This window comes from Mustela erminea, chromosome 9 (assembly GCF_009829155.1).
Source record: "Mustela erminea isolate mMusErm1 chromosome 9, mMusErm1.Pri, whole genome shotgun sequence".
Lineage (NCBI taxonomy): Eukaryota > Metazoa > Chordata > Mammalia > Carnivora > Mustelidae > Mustela > Mustela erminea.
Window position 1 is genome coordinate 96,154,546 of NC_045622.1, and position 18,423 is coordinate 96,172,968.

Below are 18,423 nucleotides of genomic sequence, written 5' to 3' on the forward strand. Positions count from 1 at the left end.
AATCACACACTCTGTGGAAGCTGCAGATGTTGGCTTGATCTCTATGGCCTGAGAAGAATCACAACAATAATACGTTACCAGATAGCCCTGCAATTACACTCCTGTGTAGATACCCAAAACAACTGAAAACAGGCACTCATACATGCATGTTTCTAGTAGCTCTTTTTTTTTTTTAAAGATTTTATTTATTTATTTGACACAGAGAGAGATCACAAGTAGGCAGAGAAGCAGACAGAGAGAGAGGAAGGAAAGCAGGCTCCCCACGAGCAGAGAGCCCGACTCGGGGCTCGATCCCAGGATGCTGGGATCATGACCTGAGCCAAAAGCAGAGGCTTTAACCCACTGAGCCACTCAGGTGCCCCTACAGTAGCTCTTATTCATGATATCCAAAAGGTGGAAACAGTCCAAATGTTCATCAATGGATAAATGGACAGATTATTGATATATACATACACAAAAGGTTACATACCATTATGATTCCATTTTTTTAATAGATTTTATCTATTTATTTGACACAGAGAGAGAGCACAGCAGGCAGAGGGAGAGGGAAAAGCAGGCTTGCCAAGCAGGGAGCCCAATGTGGGGCTCGATCCCAGGCATGACCTGAGCCGCAGGCAGACACCTAACCACTGAGCCACCCAGGTGCCCCTGTGATTCCATGTATATAAACTAGCCAGAATAGATCGATCCATAGATACAGAATGCAGATTACTCCTTTCCAGGGCTGGTGGAAGGAGGGAAATAAAAAGAAATCGCATAACGGAAGAGGTTTTACTCTTCCAAAACATCAAAATGTTTTGGAACTAGATAGAGGTGGTGGTTTCACAACACTGTGAATGTACTAAACATGACTGAATTGTTCACTTTAAAATGGTTGATTTTGGCAGGGCACCTGTGTGGCTCAGTCAGTTAAGTGTCTAACACTTGGTTTCAGCTCAGGTCATGATCTCAGGGTGGTGAGATTGAGCCCCGTGTCCTCCTGCTCCATTGAGGAATCTGCTTGAGATTCTCTGCCTCTCCCCTTCCTTGGCCCCTCCTTCCCCCACTTATAAGAGTGAGTGTGCTCTCTAAATAAATAAATAGGTAAATAAAAATCTTTAAAAAACAATGAAAATAAATTTTAAAAATAAAATGGTTAATTTTGTGTATGCGACTTTGACCTCAATAAATTTAATTACTTTTAAAAGATTTTGTTTGTTTGACAGAGACACAGCAAGAGAGGGAACATAAGCAAGGAAAGTGGGAGAGGGAGAAGCAGGCTCCCCACTGAGCAGGGAGCCCGATGCCATGCCCAATCCCAGGACCCTGGGATCATGACCTGAGCTGAAGGCAGCCACTTAACGACTGAGCCACCCAGGCACCCCTACCTCAATAAATTTAAAAAAAAAAAAAAAAAAAAAAAAAAAAAAGCTAGAAAACTGATGGGAACAATATTCATTAAATGTTTAGCCCTTCCCAGGAAAGTCATCATATAAAATTCCAGGCAGACTGGTAGCAAAAATGTTTTCTATTATCTCAGTATAGTCTATTAGATTCTAAGCAAAGAATATGTAAATGAGAAACAAAACAAATCAAAATAAAGTCTAGAATCACAGTTATACAGTATTCTATATGACAATAAGAGCCAGCAAATAAGCAGATGAGTGAAAAGATAAATAACCAACCACATCAGCTAATTAACTATAGCAACAATGGCCAAAGAAAGCAACAAGAAAAAATAAAGGTAAGGAATGAATTTTAAAAGCCAGTAATACCAAAATACAAAGACACATTAGGCAGGGAGGTGAAAACAGAGAAGCTAATGACAGCAAAGTTAAAAAGGACATAGACCCTTAAATTCCAAGGCCACATACAAAGACCATGAGAATCTCTATTCTTGCCATTTTGCAGTTATCCTCATTCCTTAACCTCTTTCTTTCTCCTTTAATCCAACCTCCTGCCAAGATACCAAGGCTAAGCTGTCAAGGAGAAAATAAAAATGTATTGTTCCTATTGTCATATCACTTCCTTTTAAAGTATTACTTTTTATGGGGAGACACACGTGTTAACTACCAAAATGTAAAGACCACCTTTCCCACCTTTTAAATTCACTTCAGTGTGGCTTCTGGCCCTACTTCCTTCCAACACTGTTTGTTTTTGTTTTTTGTTTTTTAAGATTTTTATTTATTAGAGAGATTGATCCAGAGAGAGCACAAGTCAGGGCAGAGGAAGAGGGAGAGGGAAGAGCAGACTCCCCACAAAGCAGGGAGCCCCGATGTGGGACTAGATCCCAGCACCTTGGGATCACAATCCAAGCTGAAAGAAAATGCTTAACCTAACCAGCTGAGCCATCCAGGCACCCCCAACACTGTTCTTGTTATGCTCATCAATGATCTTTGTGTTGCTAAATCCAAAAAACACAAGCAATCACTTTCTTCTTGAACATGTTCCTCTCTCAGTTTCTCAGATTTCCTATTAAATGTCCTGTTGCTTGATTAGGAACACTCTCCTGTTAGTTTACACATCCATGCCCTCTAGGTAATCTTGGCGATTCTCCCTGACTGTAAACACCACCTGTCTACCAAGAGCATCCGGATTTACAGGGCCCCTTCCAGCATCACTCAAAGGCTCCTTGATGTCTCCACTTGTATGTTCTCAACAGATAACTCACATTCAACATGACTAAAGCTGAAGTCTTCATTCTACTTTCCAACTCTAGTCAAAATCTGCTCCTTCTCAAATGTTTCCATCTCAGAAATGGCAACTTCATCTACCCAGAGGCTCATGCCATAAATTTGGGAATCATACTAGACTCTTCCCTCCTCCCACATACTCAATCCATCATTAAGTCTTGCCTGTCCTAATTCTAAAATATCTATTGCATCTTTTAAAACAATAATGATAATAATAATGTCTCTTGACTCTACTTCCTTCCATCTCTACTGTCTAGAGCCTAATCCAAGTCATGATCATCTTTTGCCCAGACCACAAGTAAGACATTCTTTTTTTTTTTTTAAATAAGTAAGACATCTTAACTATCATACTTCTCCCAATTCTCTTCCAAATTTTCCACAATTTCCAAAATTTTTTCCACAAATTTCTAGTATTTTCCACAATGTACCCAGAGCAATTTTAAAAATCATGTACTGGGTCATAACACTCATGCTTAAAATCTTCCAAGGCTTCCAGTTTTACTTAGGAAAAAAATCCAAAACCCTTAACACAGTCGTCCCTATGTCTCTATCTTCATCCTAATGCCCATCTCCTTCCTTCCCCACTGCTCACTGTATTCCAGCCACACCAGTCTTCTTTCAGCTTCTCAAATGGGCCGAGTTCCTTCCCACCTTAAGGCTTTCATACATGCGTATTCCCTTTACCTTCCACTTTCATCCTCCTAGTCTCTGCTTAAATATAATTTCTTCAGAGAAACCCTCCCCAAAGCTCCAATATAATTCAAGCTCCTCTACTATGATCTCTTTTTTACTTTTCCATCATAGGACTTGATACACTTCGCAATTACATAATTATTTTTGTATTTTTTGTTTATGGTCTCTCTCCCCTTTGGACTACAATCTCTGTAAGGGCATGGACAGTGTCTATTTTTTTTTTTTAAGATGTTATTTATTTATTTAACAGAGATCACATGTAGGCAGAGAGGCAGGTGGGGGGGGGTGGGGCAGGCTCCCCGCTGAGCAGGGAACCTGATGTGGGGCTCGATCCCAGGACCCTGAGATCATGACCTGAGCTGAAGGCAGAGGCTTAACCCACTGAGCCACCCAGGCGCCCCAACAGTGTCTATTTTTATCACTCTAGTCTTCCTAAAGTGGTAGTAGTTTAGAGAGTTTAGAATTGCTTAAAGTAGTTTAGAATCAGTATAATTTAGGGATTAAGAGCAAAAGACTATGGAGCCAGACTGCTTGGATTCCAATCCTGGTGCTGCCACTAACTACCTGGAAGACCTTGGGCAAACTGCTTAACCTACCTGTGCCACATCTCCAAATCTATGAAATGGGGATAATAAAAGTACCTACACCACAAAACCGTTGGAAGAATAAAAAGAATCAATGATAAAGCACGTGGTATGGTACCTGGCACAAAGCACTGGTTCTGATCAGCTCTGATTATGATATCCACAACACTTAACACAGTGGTAGACATTCAGTAAACATTTACTGAATGAATGAATGAATAAAACAAGACTCCACTATAATTATTAAGTAGGTTTTTAAAATGACAGAGCAGGAATATTACAGAGACATCAGAGAGGAAAACAAAAATAGTTAAGACAAAGACTGAAGCCACCCACAACTTAAAATGGCATGAAGGGACAGAAGTAATAAAAAAGCTAACTCCATTGGATTCCCAGTCTTCCCACTATATGTAACATATATTGCCTCTTCCAGAAGTTTACCTAAGGTGATTGGGTAGCTTTGATTTTTCCCTAAATATCACTTTTTTCTGTGCCTTAAGTCAACTTCTTCCAAATACTTCAAGCACTAATCACAGTTCAAATAGATGGTAAAATTTAGATGCTAAAAATTTTCTACCTGTTTTGCAAAGAAATGTTCTTCTGTTCCTAAAATAGTCTGGCCTGTTTTACCACACATATTACAGAATCCTCAAAATCTTGCCATTTCTCTTCTATTTGGAATTCTTTCAGACACTGTTGCTTTCTAGGTTTCTCTTTCCCAGTAAAGATGCATCCTCTAATTTGAAGCACACTGAGAGAAAGGAAGGACAAATATGCTGCTTTAAATTCTTATTCTCTATTCAAATTTTTTCAAAAGATACTAAACTTCAATCTAAGCATCACTATTATTTGTTCTGGTTTGGGGGAACATATAATCTTTATCATGCTACAATAATACTGAAAATGACAACAGCTGTCATATATAGCGCTATCTGCTGTTCTAAATGCTTTACATATATTAACTCATTCAGTTCTCACAACCATATGGTATTCTACACATGAGGAAAGGCACAGAGAGGTTAAGTAACTTGCCCAAGTTGCAGAGCTAGTAAATAGTGACCCTGGGATTTGGACTCAGACTGCCTGACTCTAGACATCAGTGCCACTAGACTGTTATTCAAGAGTCTGGAAAGACATGTTTTTCTACTCTGTTTTCACTGGTCAGCTAGACTGAACTACTCCAATTCTCTCCCCAAATCAACAGGCATATTAATCCTGTGCAACTCAGCAAAATCTCAAATGTTTCATGTCATAAACATACACACCTAAAACAAAGTAATTTTAGTTCATGGGAGAGTGAATAAATATCCTGGGAAGCAGAAATAAATAAATGATGAGATCATGAAATGTGAAATTTGCCTCAGTTAATTCTACAGATAGAAATATAATTCCAGGGCGCCTGGGTGGCTCAGTGGGTTAAGCCGCTGCCTTTGGCTTAGGTCATGATCTCAGGGTCCTGGGATCAAGTCCCGCATCGGGCTCTCTGCTCAGCAGGGAGCCTGCTTCCCTTCCTCTCTCTCTGCCTGCCTCTCTGCCTACTTGTGATCTCTCTCTGTCAAATAAATAAATAAATAATCTTAAAAAAAAAATACTTAAAAAAAAAAGAAAGAAATATAATTCCAATAAGCAACAGTAAAACAAACAAACAAACAAACAAAAAAACCCACTATAAAATACTTGTAATATCTTGGAAGAAAGGTACCAAACAAGACTGTATTATTGTATTGTATATATTGTATTATACATTGTATTATTGTTTACATATACTCAGCAGTAGCCTACACATTCCCTCTCTCAATTTCAAGACAATCTTTCTAGGTTTTTCCCCTCAGATAAAGCTTAGAACTTCAGCTTAGTCCCTGCTACAAATAAACCTGAAGGCATGTATCCAGTGTTCAAATTCATTGAACTCAACTTCCAAAGAACAATTATTTTGGAAAAAATTAATAAATGAGAGCCAATTAAACTCAGATCACATCAGAAGAAAAAAAAAAACTCATTAGCCGAGCATGCTGGACATTTCTAAGCCACAGCCATCCTTTATTACACCAAATCCATGTCACAGGACGAGAAGTAACAAATATTGCCAGTAGCAATCTTAAATGAAGACTTCCATTTTGACAGCACCAAGAGAACCTTAATTTACTGAATCATGACATGTTGTGAGTGCAACTTTTTGAGGGCATTAAGGATGCCGTAACCAAAGACTCTAATCCCTGTGAACACCCAGTGCCCCTCTCACTCCTCATCTCTCTGTCAGCCCCCATTTGTTTCTTTCAGAGCACAGCCTAAATTTCAATTATTTAGCAGGTACCTGGTCAACTCTGCTCCCCACTGGAATACACTTGGTAAGAGCAAGGACAGTCATGTCTACCTTTGTATCCCAGCATCTAATGAGCATTCAATAAATATTTGCTAGATGAACAAAAGTCTGAAAAGGTAAGGGTTGAAAGAGTCACAATCCGGGTGCCTGGGTGGCTCAGTCGATTAAGTATCTGTCTTCAGCCCAGGTCATGATCCCAGGGTCCTGGGATCGAGCCCCACATTGGGCTCCCTGCTCAGTGGGGAGTCTGCATCTCCATCTGCTGCTTCCTCTGCTTGTGTTCTCTCTCTCTCTCAGATAAATAAATAAAATCTTTAAACAAACAAACAAAGACAAAAAAGAAAAGAAAAGAAAAGAAAAAGTCACAGTCAAATAATTCCCACAGGTCTGTGAGGAACATAGTATCTTAGGAAACAACATAAGAACAGTACTCATTGAAGAAATGAACAAGTTTGGGCGGAGAAGTAGAGATTATCAACCCCGGGAAGAGACAGACAACAAAATGGAAAAGATACTAATCTACAGATGCACAGGCAAGACTAACTGGAAGAGAGGGGGTAAATACTCTCAGCCTCACCTCATAAACATGCGGCACCTAAAACTCGTCTTTCACTAGCACTTCCAGGCGCTCATGCCTTTCCACCTGCATGTTAGTAAGCTCCTCCCATGCTGCTTTAATGTTTGTCACCTCTATCCTCCATGACTATCAGGCAGAATGCTGATAGTCCAAGAACCTAGATGACATCTACTCGTTGTTGCTGTAAGATAGCACAGCAGTTAACATGTGAACAGCACTTTATCTTTTTTAAAGCAGCTTCATGTACTTTTTCTCAACAGAAGTATTATGACAGAAGTATATTCTTTCCCATTCTTTAAATACAGATTCAAAAAAGACTCAAAGCTTTGGATTTAAATACCAGCTCTGCTACATACTTGCTGTGTGATCTTGGTCAAATTATTTACATTCTCTGAGTTCAGTATCCACTGGGAAAATAATATCCACCTTAAAGAACTGCTACAAGTATTGAATGAGATAATACATGTAAAGGACATGACACAGCAAATGCCCAATAAAGGGCAGTAACCTTCCCTATGGCCTCCTTAAATAATTTGAACAGGATTTCTCAGCTAAGGAAGCTCATGAGTCTAGGACTTACATCCAGGTCTCCTGATTCCTTAATTTGTTTTCTTCTTACCACATCACTCTGGCAGATTGCCATACTACTGGGCACATAAATACATTCTGACAATAACTGATTAATAAAATCTTTATCTGTCAATAACTAATTTTAGCTTTGGAAAAAGGGAAAAAATAGACCTAATTAATTAGGGGGAAGAAGGGGTTTGAAAATATAAAATATAAATTACCCCCAAACCACAGGACAGGTTGTATCATAGTAATTCTGTACAAACAGAAATTATGACAGAAACAGAAAGTTCTCTCTGGGGTTATGAGAAACAGAGAAAGAAACAAGAATGACTATCATCAGAGGAACTTAAGGGTTTTGTGTTTTGTTTTGTTTTTTTTTGGTAAACCAAACCACTGGACAAAAAGATCTCCATCCCATTCCAAGATAACTCTATCAAGGCCGAGACACATCTTTAAAAAAAGAGAGCTCGGTGCCTGGATGTCTAAGTCAGTTTGAGCATCCAACTCTTGGTTTTGGCTCAGGTCATGGTCTCAGGGTTGTAAGTTCAAGACCCATGTGGTGGGGCTCCACACTCAGTGGGGAGTCTGCTTGAGATTTTCTTCCTCTCCCTCTGACCCCCTCCTCTGTGAGTGTGCGCTCTCTCTCAAATAAATACATAAATCTTTAAACATAAATTTTTAAAAATTTAAAAATGGATACCTGGGTGGCTTAATCTGTTAAGCATCTGCCTTAGGCTCAGATCATGATCCCAGGGTCCTGGGACAGAGCCCCACATCATGCTCCTTGGTCAAGAGGGAGCCTGCCCCTCCCTCTGCCTACTGCTCCCCCCTGCTTGTGTGCGCCCCTGCTTGCTCTCTCTGATATATAAATAAATAAATAAATAAATAAAATCTTTAAAAAATTTTGTTTAAAAAATTAAAAAATAGAGACCTCAGTGTGCTAACAACAAAACTTTTTTCCCAATTCCTCTCAGGGCAGGATAAACAGGACTAGTGAGATAAGATGGCAACAAAAACTATCAACATTCATGAAGACCCTTAAAGATCATAAATGTTTGGATTCAGTATTAATAAAGAGCAGAAAGGGGCATGATCAAAAAATAAAAGTTTTGGGGTACCTGGCTAGCTCAGCCAGTAGAACATGCAATTCTTGATCTGAGGATCATGAAGTCAAGCCCCACATTGGATGTGGAGCTTACTTTAAAAAAAATAAAAGAGGGGCGCCTGGGTGGCTCAGTGGGTTAAGCCACTGCCTTCGGCTCAGGTCATGATCTCAGGGTCCTGGGATGGAGTCCCGCATAGGGCTCTCTGCTCAGCAGGGAGCCTGCTTCCCTCTATCTCTCTCTCTGCCTGCTTCTCCATCTACTTGTGATCTCTCTCTGTCAAATAAATAAATAAAATCTTTAAAAAAGAAGAAAAGAAAAGAATAAAAGTTTCATAAGTTTCCTAACATGTGTTGAAAATATTTTGAGAATTATACAGTATAGGAGCGCCTGGATGGCTCAGTAGGTTAAAGCCTCTGCCTTCGGCTCAGGTCATGATCCCAGGGTTCTGGGATAGAGCTGGGCATCGGGCTCTCTACTCAGCAGGGAGCCTGCTTTCCCCTCTCTCTCTGCCTGCCTCTCTGCCTACTTGTGATCTCTGAATGTCAAATAAATAAATAAAGTCTTTTTTTTAAAAAAGAATTATACAGTATAAGAAGAAGTTATTACAGTTAATAAAAATAACCAATTATGGGGCGCCTGGGTGGCTCAGTGGGTTAAAGCCTCTGCCTTCCGCTCAGGTCATGATCCCAGGGTTCTGGGATTGAGCCCCGCATCGGGCTCTCTCCTCGGCAGGGAGCCTGCTTTCCCCCCTCTCTCTCTGCCTGCCTCTCTGCCTAGTTGTGATCTCTGTCTGTCAAATAAATAAACAAAATCTTAAAAAAAAAAAAAAAAGAAGCAGCAGCAGCAGCTCTATCCCTGTAACTCTACCACCAGCACCACAACCAAATTTCTTGTCTTCTTCAATCCAGCTTAAACCTCTGCTAATTATTTCCTACAGAAACATAACAAAATGTTCCTAACATTTTTTTGTGACACTCATAGCAAACTCCATCTATTATTTAGCATTAATTAGGAGCTGCTGCAATACGACACTAACTATAAATTCTATGCAGAATCAATCCCCAGGAGACAATGTCACTTCCTTCTCTAAATTCTTTCTTCTGTTATAAATTTCTCTCCTACCACAAAAACTTTTCTAGAGAGCACACATTCTTAGCCTAACTTCCCAATGTAGACTCGCCACAGTCTGGTGGCTCTTCATTAAACCCTTTCTGGAAGTACCGAGGTCCTGATATCTAGGAAATCACTCAAAATCAAGGGACCCACATTTAAATACTGCTGACCTCAAAAAAAAAAAAAAAAAAAAAAAAGAGGAACAATAATCTTTCCAAAACTCATCAGAATTCTAAAATTGTTTTGAAAAAAATAAGACTTGTACAGTTTCCACCTAAGAACTAGAAATTTAGTCTATTTTCTCTTAAAACCACTGTCCTACTGATTCTACATACTATGGAAATACTTATTCAACCTAGAATGACCTCTAGTCTGAATTTTTTCTTTCAACAAAGAAGCTACACAAATTAGGATGGAGACACTGAATCCAATGAAAATAAAATGAATAAGAACACTTAGTCCCCAAAGTTTCCAAGTTAGGGGAGAAAAGGAAAACACAATGGAGCTGCTGGAATTTTAACTTTCTATTTAAATATATCAATATTTGAATGATTCTTACACACAACCTTTTTAACTCTAGTATACACATAACTAAACCACTAATCAAATATAACAAAACTGTTCCAAAGGCAACTCCTTGGGTTTCTTCTGGATTCTTCCTAGAAAGCAAACTCTGAAGACAAATATCTGATTTCAAAATCTTGACCATCCTGTCGGACATTAACCACTTAACACCATAGTTGGAAGACTTTCACTGAGCATAAACTGAGGGGAAGAAGAAATAAGTATCAACCAGAAAGCAAACTGGACAGCAAACGAAATTTTCTATCAAGAAACAAAACTGTCATTGCTATTCTCACGAAAATGATGCAGACTTTGACACGCAAAACCAGCATGCTCTCTTTACTTATGAAGTACCAGTGACAGAATCTGACTACCTAGGTAGGAAGGATCACAAACGACAAGTCACTGTGTGCATACAGGGATAGGTAAACAGAACAACAACAACAACAACAAAAAGCGAACTTGTAAATGACAAAAAGTAGACTTAAGGTGCATTTAAAGATCTGTTGGGGACATGGGGAAAAGTCAAGTACCAGAGCTCAGTCTCAGTTTCCCTACCCCAAAAAAGCAAGAACATGGCACTTGGCTCAGAGTATCCAGGGGGCCATGTTGCACTTGCCTCCACCTATTCAAAGGTCCCTTCAAAGGCCGGACCCAGAGAGGGTCCCCAGCGCAATTGAGTCATGACACCCGGAGCCTTGGGGGTGGGAAGGCGGGAGGAGAAACAGGGAGGGTCAAAGCGCGTAAAGCTCTATCTGTTCCTAGAAAGTGATTTTCCCCCCACACTAGGGGTGCCAACACCCGCCCAAGACCCAACACCCCCTCCCTACCGAACCGCACAGAGCAGCCCCAGCATCTCTCCCTCCTTCCGGCCTCTCCCTCAGTTCCCCGCCGCCTCTCCGACCGCGCCCCCGAACGCAAACGGGTAGCTCCTCCTCCGGCCGTGTCTCTGCGGCCGACCCGCCCGCCCACCCGCCGGCGCCAAGGTCTTCTCAACCCGCCGGCGGAAGGATGCCGGGCCGGGCCTCCCAGGCTCCTCCTGGGCCTACCTGCAAGACGGGCGGGGGCTCCGTCTGCAGCCCAGCGAGGGGACTCAGCCACCGACAGGAAAAAGAGGCAGGCAGGATGCAAGGGGTCCGCTCTACCGACCAGCGGGAGAAAGCAGCCTGAGCGAGGGGCCTCGCGGTTAAGTCAGCCTTCGACCCGGCGCCGCCACCGCTCAGGAGACATCAAGCAAGAAGACGGCGCAAAAGATCACCGAATACACGAACGCCCCAGACATCATAGGAAGAGTGCCCAAGCAGTCGTTCAAGGAAGTCCAGTCGAGCGCCGAAAAACAGATCAGCTCCGACTCAAGGTCCGACTCCTGTTTAAGGCATGAATAAACAAACCCAGATCATAAACCATGGAGTAAAGTAGCCGGTGCTTCTGCCATTTTCTGTGTTGGTTGCCAGCTAAATTGTTTAGAGCACCGAAGTTTTTCTTGGCTGTTGAAGATCAAGTCATAGCACAATAATACTTGGCAGTTCAGCGACTACGTTATGGACTCCTAAGTGCGCAAGTGTGACTCTTAGTTTCCTCACGGACAGTGAGATAAATTAAAATAAATATACATATATATGACAGAGGCAGAAAGAGATAGTGAGAGAGAATCCAAACTGAGAAACAAAGTGAGTAATCGCTGTTAAAGCTCCACTTGGGCAAAGCATAGCAAAGAGTAGCTGGGAAAATTTCAGGGGGTTGTAGGCAGAACCTAAGGCAGGAAAAAAAAATACACACATGCTTTTTAATTTTATTCCAAAGGCCTGAGACCACAGGTGTGCTTTTTACATAATGATAAAAATTCTTGGGGCGCTTGGGTGGCTCAGTGGGTTAAAGCCTCTGCCTTCCGCTCAGGTCATGATCCCAGGGTCCTGGGTTCCATCCCCGCATGGGGCTCTCTGCTCAGCAGGGAGCCTGCTTCCTTCTCTCTCTCTCTGCCTGCCTCTCTGCCTACTTGTGATCTCTCTCTCTCTGTCAAATAAATAAATAAAATATTGGAAAAAAATTCTTGGGTCAGAACCTGACAAAGTTGACATTTTCATCCTCACCCCCCCTTCTGAAGTCTCTTAGTAGACAAGCTAATATGCTCAGCACAAATGTGGATTAATCTGTGCAACCTAGGTCAATTCAATAAATCACATAGATCACTCCTTTTATGGGTTACCAAGTGTGGGCAACAATATAGTCCACCCTACCCCCTCCTAAGGAGGGAAAGAGGAGACTTGGACAGTAAAGGTATGAAAAAGAAGTAAGATAGTCCCAGCCCTTAAGGAGCACATAATCTAATCAAAGTTAAAGACCTCATCTTTAGGGCACCTGGATGACTCAGTCAGTTAAGCGCCTGCCTTTGGCTCAGGTCATGATCCCAGGGTCCTAGGATAGAGCCCAGGGATAGAGCCCCAAAACAGGTTCCCTGCTCAGCGGGAGCCTGCTTCGCCCTCTCCGTCTGCCGCTCCCCATGCTTGGCTCTCTCTTTCTCTCTCTCTGTCAAATAAGTAAAATCTTTGTAAAAAATCACATCTTTACAACATTAGCTTTACTTACGATTTATTATAATTTCTTAAAAATCACCTTCTTTAAGTCTGTAACAATATCTAGGGACAACTCATACATATAATACAGGATAAAACCAGCAGCCATAATATGAGGACAAAACACTGCGCTTTTGTCGTTTACTGTCGTTTGAAGGGAATTAAAAAATGAGTAAACATCATAGAAAATTTACAAAAGTTTTTAAAAAGAAAGAATTTAATAATCTGCTTCCAAAACACAAAGTTTTAATTTGTTCTTGTTCCCATTGAAAATATCCTATGTATGGGGCACCTGGGTGGCTCAGTGGGTTAAGCCCCTGCCTTCGGCTCAGGTCATGATCTCAGGGTTCTGGGATCGAGCCCTGCATCGGGCTCTCTTCTCAGCAGGGAGCCTGCTTCCTCCTCTCTCTCTGCCCGCCTGTCTGCCTACTTGTAATCTCTCTCTGTCAAATAAATAAATAAAATCTAAGAAAAAAAAAAGAAAATATCCTATGTAATGTTTTAAAGTTTAAGCAGATACAACATTGTTATTATTTTGCATTATATCATTTCCCTATTAAATCTTTAACAGTTATTTTTAACAACTGCACAATATTCCACTGAGAGGATATACTGACCTTGCCTCCCATTGTTGCAAATGCATGTTGCTTCCAAACGTTTTCTGTGTAATAGGTATTGCTACTTTTGGAAAGAGGCAGGTGTAACCTTTTTATTGATGATTAAGACCTACTGCACATAAAAAGAATAAGGTGGGAAGCGAGGTCGAGATTTATTTCTCTGTCACATAAAAAAAAAAATATATCCAGAAATGCACAGCCTAGGATAAGGTGTGGCCATTTGTTGTCGGGGACCAGGCTTCCATCTTGTTGCTCTGACATCTTCAACAAGTGGCTTTCATCTCAGGTCCAAGACAGCTGTACAAGCTCTATCCACCAGGTCAACATTCCAACCAGCAGGAAGCTGAAAGGAGAAAGGCATGTCTCCCACCATAAAGGCGTATCTTGAAAATAGCACAGGACATTCCCACTTATATTCCACTGGCCAGAATTTAGTCACATAGCCACACATAACTGGGAATTAGTGTTTATCCTGGGCAGTTTGCAAAGTCAGGGGCCAAAGAATACTAAGTGCCGACTAAATAAGTAGTCTCTGCCACATTCCTGAAGCCAGATGAGAAGCAGCAAATAGACTTTCCTTTGCTGTCACCCGGGGCTGAGTTTCTATTCCCAGAATACATGTTTTAGAGAAGCTTCCTTCTTAGAAAGGCTCGTGGGGCACAGGATCTAAAGCTACAGCCCTAATTCAAACTTGACCCAAATAACAACATCATTTTGAAAGCTTGATTTCAGTGAGAAAAACTAAAGAAACTAATTTCAAGGCTACAAGAATTTTTCAGTCTTTCAAAAATCAGAGACTTCTATTTTGGGAAAAAACACTGGATGTTTATGCAAATATAAATCAGGGGCACCTGGGTGGCTCAGTGGGTTAAGTGATCCTGGGATCAAGCCCTGCACTGGGCTCCCTACTCAGCGGGAAGCCTGCTTCTTCCTCTTCCTCTGCCATTCCCCCTGCTTGTGCTCATGTGCTCTGTCAATTAAATGGATAAAATCTTTTTTAAAAAATCTAAGATCATCACCTAAAAATGGAGATATTTGAGAAGCTGAGGCTTAACTGCTCTGTGAAACCATGGGAAAGATGGCTTATTCTGCAGGCAGAGTTGCATCTCTATAGATAGATTTCTCTAGAGAACTGTTTTTTTACAAGTGTGGATTTAAGCTTCAGTGTGACAGTAAACTACTGCTTGCTCTTATGGGAGTCAATTTGGACAGAAGAGTAGATTACAAGAGATCCAGAATTGAAATCCTCAAGCCTACAGGAATCTCCTCACACTGGAGAAAGACTTAAAAAGAAAGAAACCAGGTGGGCAGAGTAAAGATCATACTGGGTTATATCACTGATGATTACATATTGGTGTTACAATTCAACAATTAATTCTTTTAAAAATATATTTATTGATTGATTGATTTGAGAGAGAGAGAGAGAAATAGAGAGAGAAAGCATGAGCAAGGAGAGGGAGAAGCTAAGAAACAAGGTCTCTATTTTGTATGGTTTGAAATTGGTACACTGGCAATGACCCAGTATTGTGGTTTTCTCTTAATATATCCTGGTACTTTGCTGTCTTGAAACATCTAAACATCGAACCTGATGTGGGGCTCGATCCCAGGACCCTGGGATCACGACCTGAGCCCAAGGCTTAACCAACTGAGCCCACCCAGGCGCTCCTTAAGGATTCATTCTTTTTTTTTTTTTTCCTCAACAATTCATTCTTATATTGATTACTGATTATTGGATTCTGATTGGATTCCCCTGGGGGAGCCACCCCCTTGAAGGTAGGATGATGCTTCCCCTAAAGTAGGGTGACCATCTGTCCCGGTTTGCTGAGGACTAGGGGTTTCCCAGGACAAAGAACTTTCAATGCTAACACTGCAATAGCTCTGGGCAAACCAGGACAGCTGGTCCCCCTAAGAATGGACTTAAGCCACTGCCAATCACATGGGAGGAACTTGTAAAGACTAAGCCAGGAAAAGAGGATTGGGACATGTAGACATGAGGGAATTGCCTGGGATAAAGAGTGAAAGGAGAGAGAAGGGGAGAAAATTTTTCCTTATATTGGCTCTGGGCTCTAAACAACATCTACTACACTCTGCATGGTAGAAATTGGCCCTGAACTCTGTAGCAGCCCCGTGCGTCATCTTATTAGGAATTCCAGGAAGAGGAATTGGGCCTTGAGCAGCCAAAATGATGAGCCAGTTGTAGGTTTTGCTGTTCCAGTTCTGTTCTGTTCTTTTGTAGCCTGATCTCATGGTACTTGGGTTAATGTGCACACTTTGGGTTGGATAGTAAAACAGAAGCAAGGTAAAGATACAGAAGCAGCACAGGGAAGGAGAGAGATTCCAGAACAGCAGGTAATCATTCACAGTAGAATTACAGAAGACGCTTCCTTCTTTGGAATTATTTATACAGGGTAAATACTCAGTGGTACAATTGGATTGAAATGGATGAACATGTTAAGACTCTAGAACGACAAAGAAATCAGCCCTTTCATAAAGACAGCCCTCTATATAAGGATTAAGATCTCAAGAGAATGATAGATCCTTAATGATTTCTGGGCAAACATGGAGATTCCTTTCAAATGGACTTTGTTTGTTTGTTTCATGTGCTAACTTATGATTTCAAGGTCTAATTTCCTTGCTCCTTTTTAGTATCCAGAGATCTCATCACCCTTATTGGATTATCACAAAGGGGGTTTAGAGTATAGTCATTTAAAAAAAAAAAAAAAAAGCCTGTGTATTTGATGTATTAGGGAACTGAAGTTGAAGTATTCCCAGCATTCAGCTAGTACTTTCCCTTCTTTCCTGCATTGCCATTCTTAGAGTCATCTTATTCTTACTTTTGTTATCTCTTATTCTCACCACTTTGTAAAATTTGGGCTGGACCTAGAAAGCAATACAGGTCCTGAGGACATGTGCCTGCACAACGATTAAGTTTCCTTGATTTCTTATTTTCTTGTCCTCCTCCTAAATTCCCCCTCTAATGCCAGGGACAGCGATTGCCAAGCTCAGTCGCTGAGTTGTTTTCAATTTATCATTTCAGGTCAGGATACAATCACCATATGTCTGTTATCTGTCTAGCTTCTATTTTACTCCTCTCCCCACCTCCTGTATGTCTTCACTATATGACCCCATTAGTCTAAACTTAGATTAATTTGCTATATATCCTTTATAGTCCAAGGGTCAGGAAAGGAGCTCCATCTATGTTCAGTTCATTTTAAACAAAGAATGTGGGGCACCTGGGTGGCTCAGTTGGTTGAGCAACTGCCTTCGGCTCAGGTCACGGTCCTGGAGTCCTGGGATCAAGTCCCGCATCGGGGTCCCAGCTCCATGGGGAGTCTGCTTCTCCCGCTGACCTTCTCGCCTCTCATGTTCTCTCTCACTCTCTCTTAAATAAATAAATAAAATCTTTAAAAAAAAATAAAGAATGTGTTTAAGATTTCTATTTCGTATAATTTGAAATTGGTAAACCAGTGATGACCCAATATTGTGGTTTTTCTCTTAGTATATTCTGGGACTTTGCTGTCTTGAAACATCCAAGGGCAAATCTGGAAAACTCCTATGCTGACCAGATGGCATCATCTCTGGGAAGATGAAGCTTACATAAGACAGACATAATCCTTGATTCTTTCCCAAAACTGTAGCAAGGAGATACTAAAAATCCACAATAAGGACCTCAAGAGAAGACTTCACAGGCGCTTATAAAAAGCCCTTAGAAGCAAACCCTTGGTAATTTGAAAGTACAGACCCTAATCCCACCCCTCGATCGTTTTGGGGAAATGGTAACTAAGGACTGAAAAAATCCTGGCCTGTAAAAATTCATGCTGAAAGTTTAAAGAAATAGATTTGAACAGTTATTCTGTGGAATTATTAGGAAATAAAATACTCCCAGAGAAAAACACTGCCAGCCAATATTCAGTGGGTTCAGCACTCAGAAATTATCTTTGGTGTGCAAATAATAGACTTGAAATTGCTTTTGAAATCTCTCCAAGACTGTCCCTCCCACTCAGGCTTCATGTTACCATCTAGTGAGTTGAGTTGTGAAAAACCCCAATTTTCCTTTAAGGTAGTTTTTTTTTTTTTTTTTTTTTTAAGGCTAAAATGCCAGGCATTTTCAAAGCTCACACTCCACCTTGCATGATGCGGATGGCAGTCACCCTTTCCTCATTCGAGATGCACAAAAGAACCAAAACTCTGTAGGGAAAAATACCCATCTCAGGAAACCTGGAAAGACTTAAAGTTAAAATATTGCCTCATGAGGGAGACAAAGCAAGCTTGGTCACAGGTCAGATTTTACAAAGGAAAAATATGTAACAGGGCACCTCTGTTGCACAGTGAGTAGAATTAACGCTCCCAGGCACCTCCCCGTGGTCCATTCTCATCTCCATGACGTCATTGAACATGCCGAGCTCAACGTCCTGCCAAATGGACCCACTCTTTATAGAGTAGGATGATGAGGGGAAATAGCATTTGGAGTAGAAATAAACAGCAGATAATAACCCATAATTGTTTTTAATCGTGGGGATGAGTCACCCTCAATTTATTTCCAAATTTCTTCTGTCATCAGCTGTTCATTTCTTTACTTTGAAAATCACCAGATTAACACTGCCAAAGGCAGGTAGGAAACAATCCAAGAGGACAATTCTGAAGTATCACATGGTGAGCTGATGATAAACTGGGAACAAGGGGCGCCTGGGTGGCTCAGTTGTTAAGTGTCTGCCTTTGGCTTGGGTCGTGATCCCAGAGTCCTGGGATGGAGCCCTGCACTGGGCTCCCTGTTCGACGGGAAGCCTGCTTCTTCCTCTCCCACTCCCCCGGCTTGTGTTCCCTCTCTCCCTCTCTCTGTGTCAAATAAATAAATAAATCTTTAAAAAAAAAAAAAAAGATGAAAAAGAAAAAAAGAAACTGGGAACAAGACAATCCTCAGGAAAGTCTCTTTTTTGTCCCAGCAAAGGCACCAAAGTGTGAACCTAATTCACACATTCGTTATTCCAATCAGGTTATTTTTATATCAGTGTAATTTTAGAATAAGAC

General features: G+C 41.0%; 1 protein-coding gene across 11 annotated transcripts in view; it reads right to left on the minus strand.

Moving 5' to 3' along the window:
* Nucleotides 1-11,478, minus strand: part of AMBRA1 (autophagy and beclin 1 regulator 1) — a 178,149-nt gene extending 166,671 nt beyond the window's left edge. For 10 of the 11 annotated variants that reach the window (XM_032356354.1, XM_032356353.1, XM_032356352.1 and 7 more), the window contains exon 1: nt 11,255-11,478. The gene's annotated coding sequence lies outside the window, so the exon portion shown is untranslated. Of the gene's footprint in view, nt 1-11,035; nt 11,151-11,254 lie in introns of those variants that run through there. The other variant, XM_032356345.1, reaches the window with a different exon arrangement.
* Nucleotides 11,479-18,423: the final 6,945 nt, after the last annotated feature.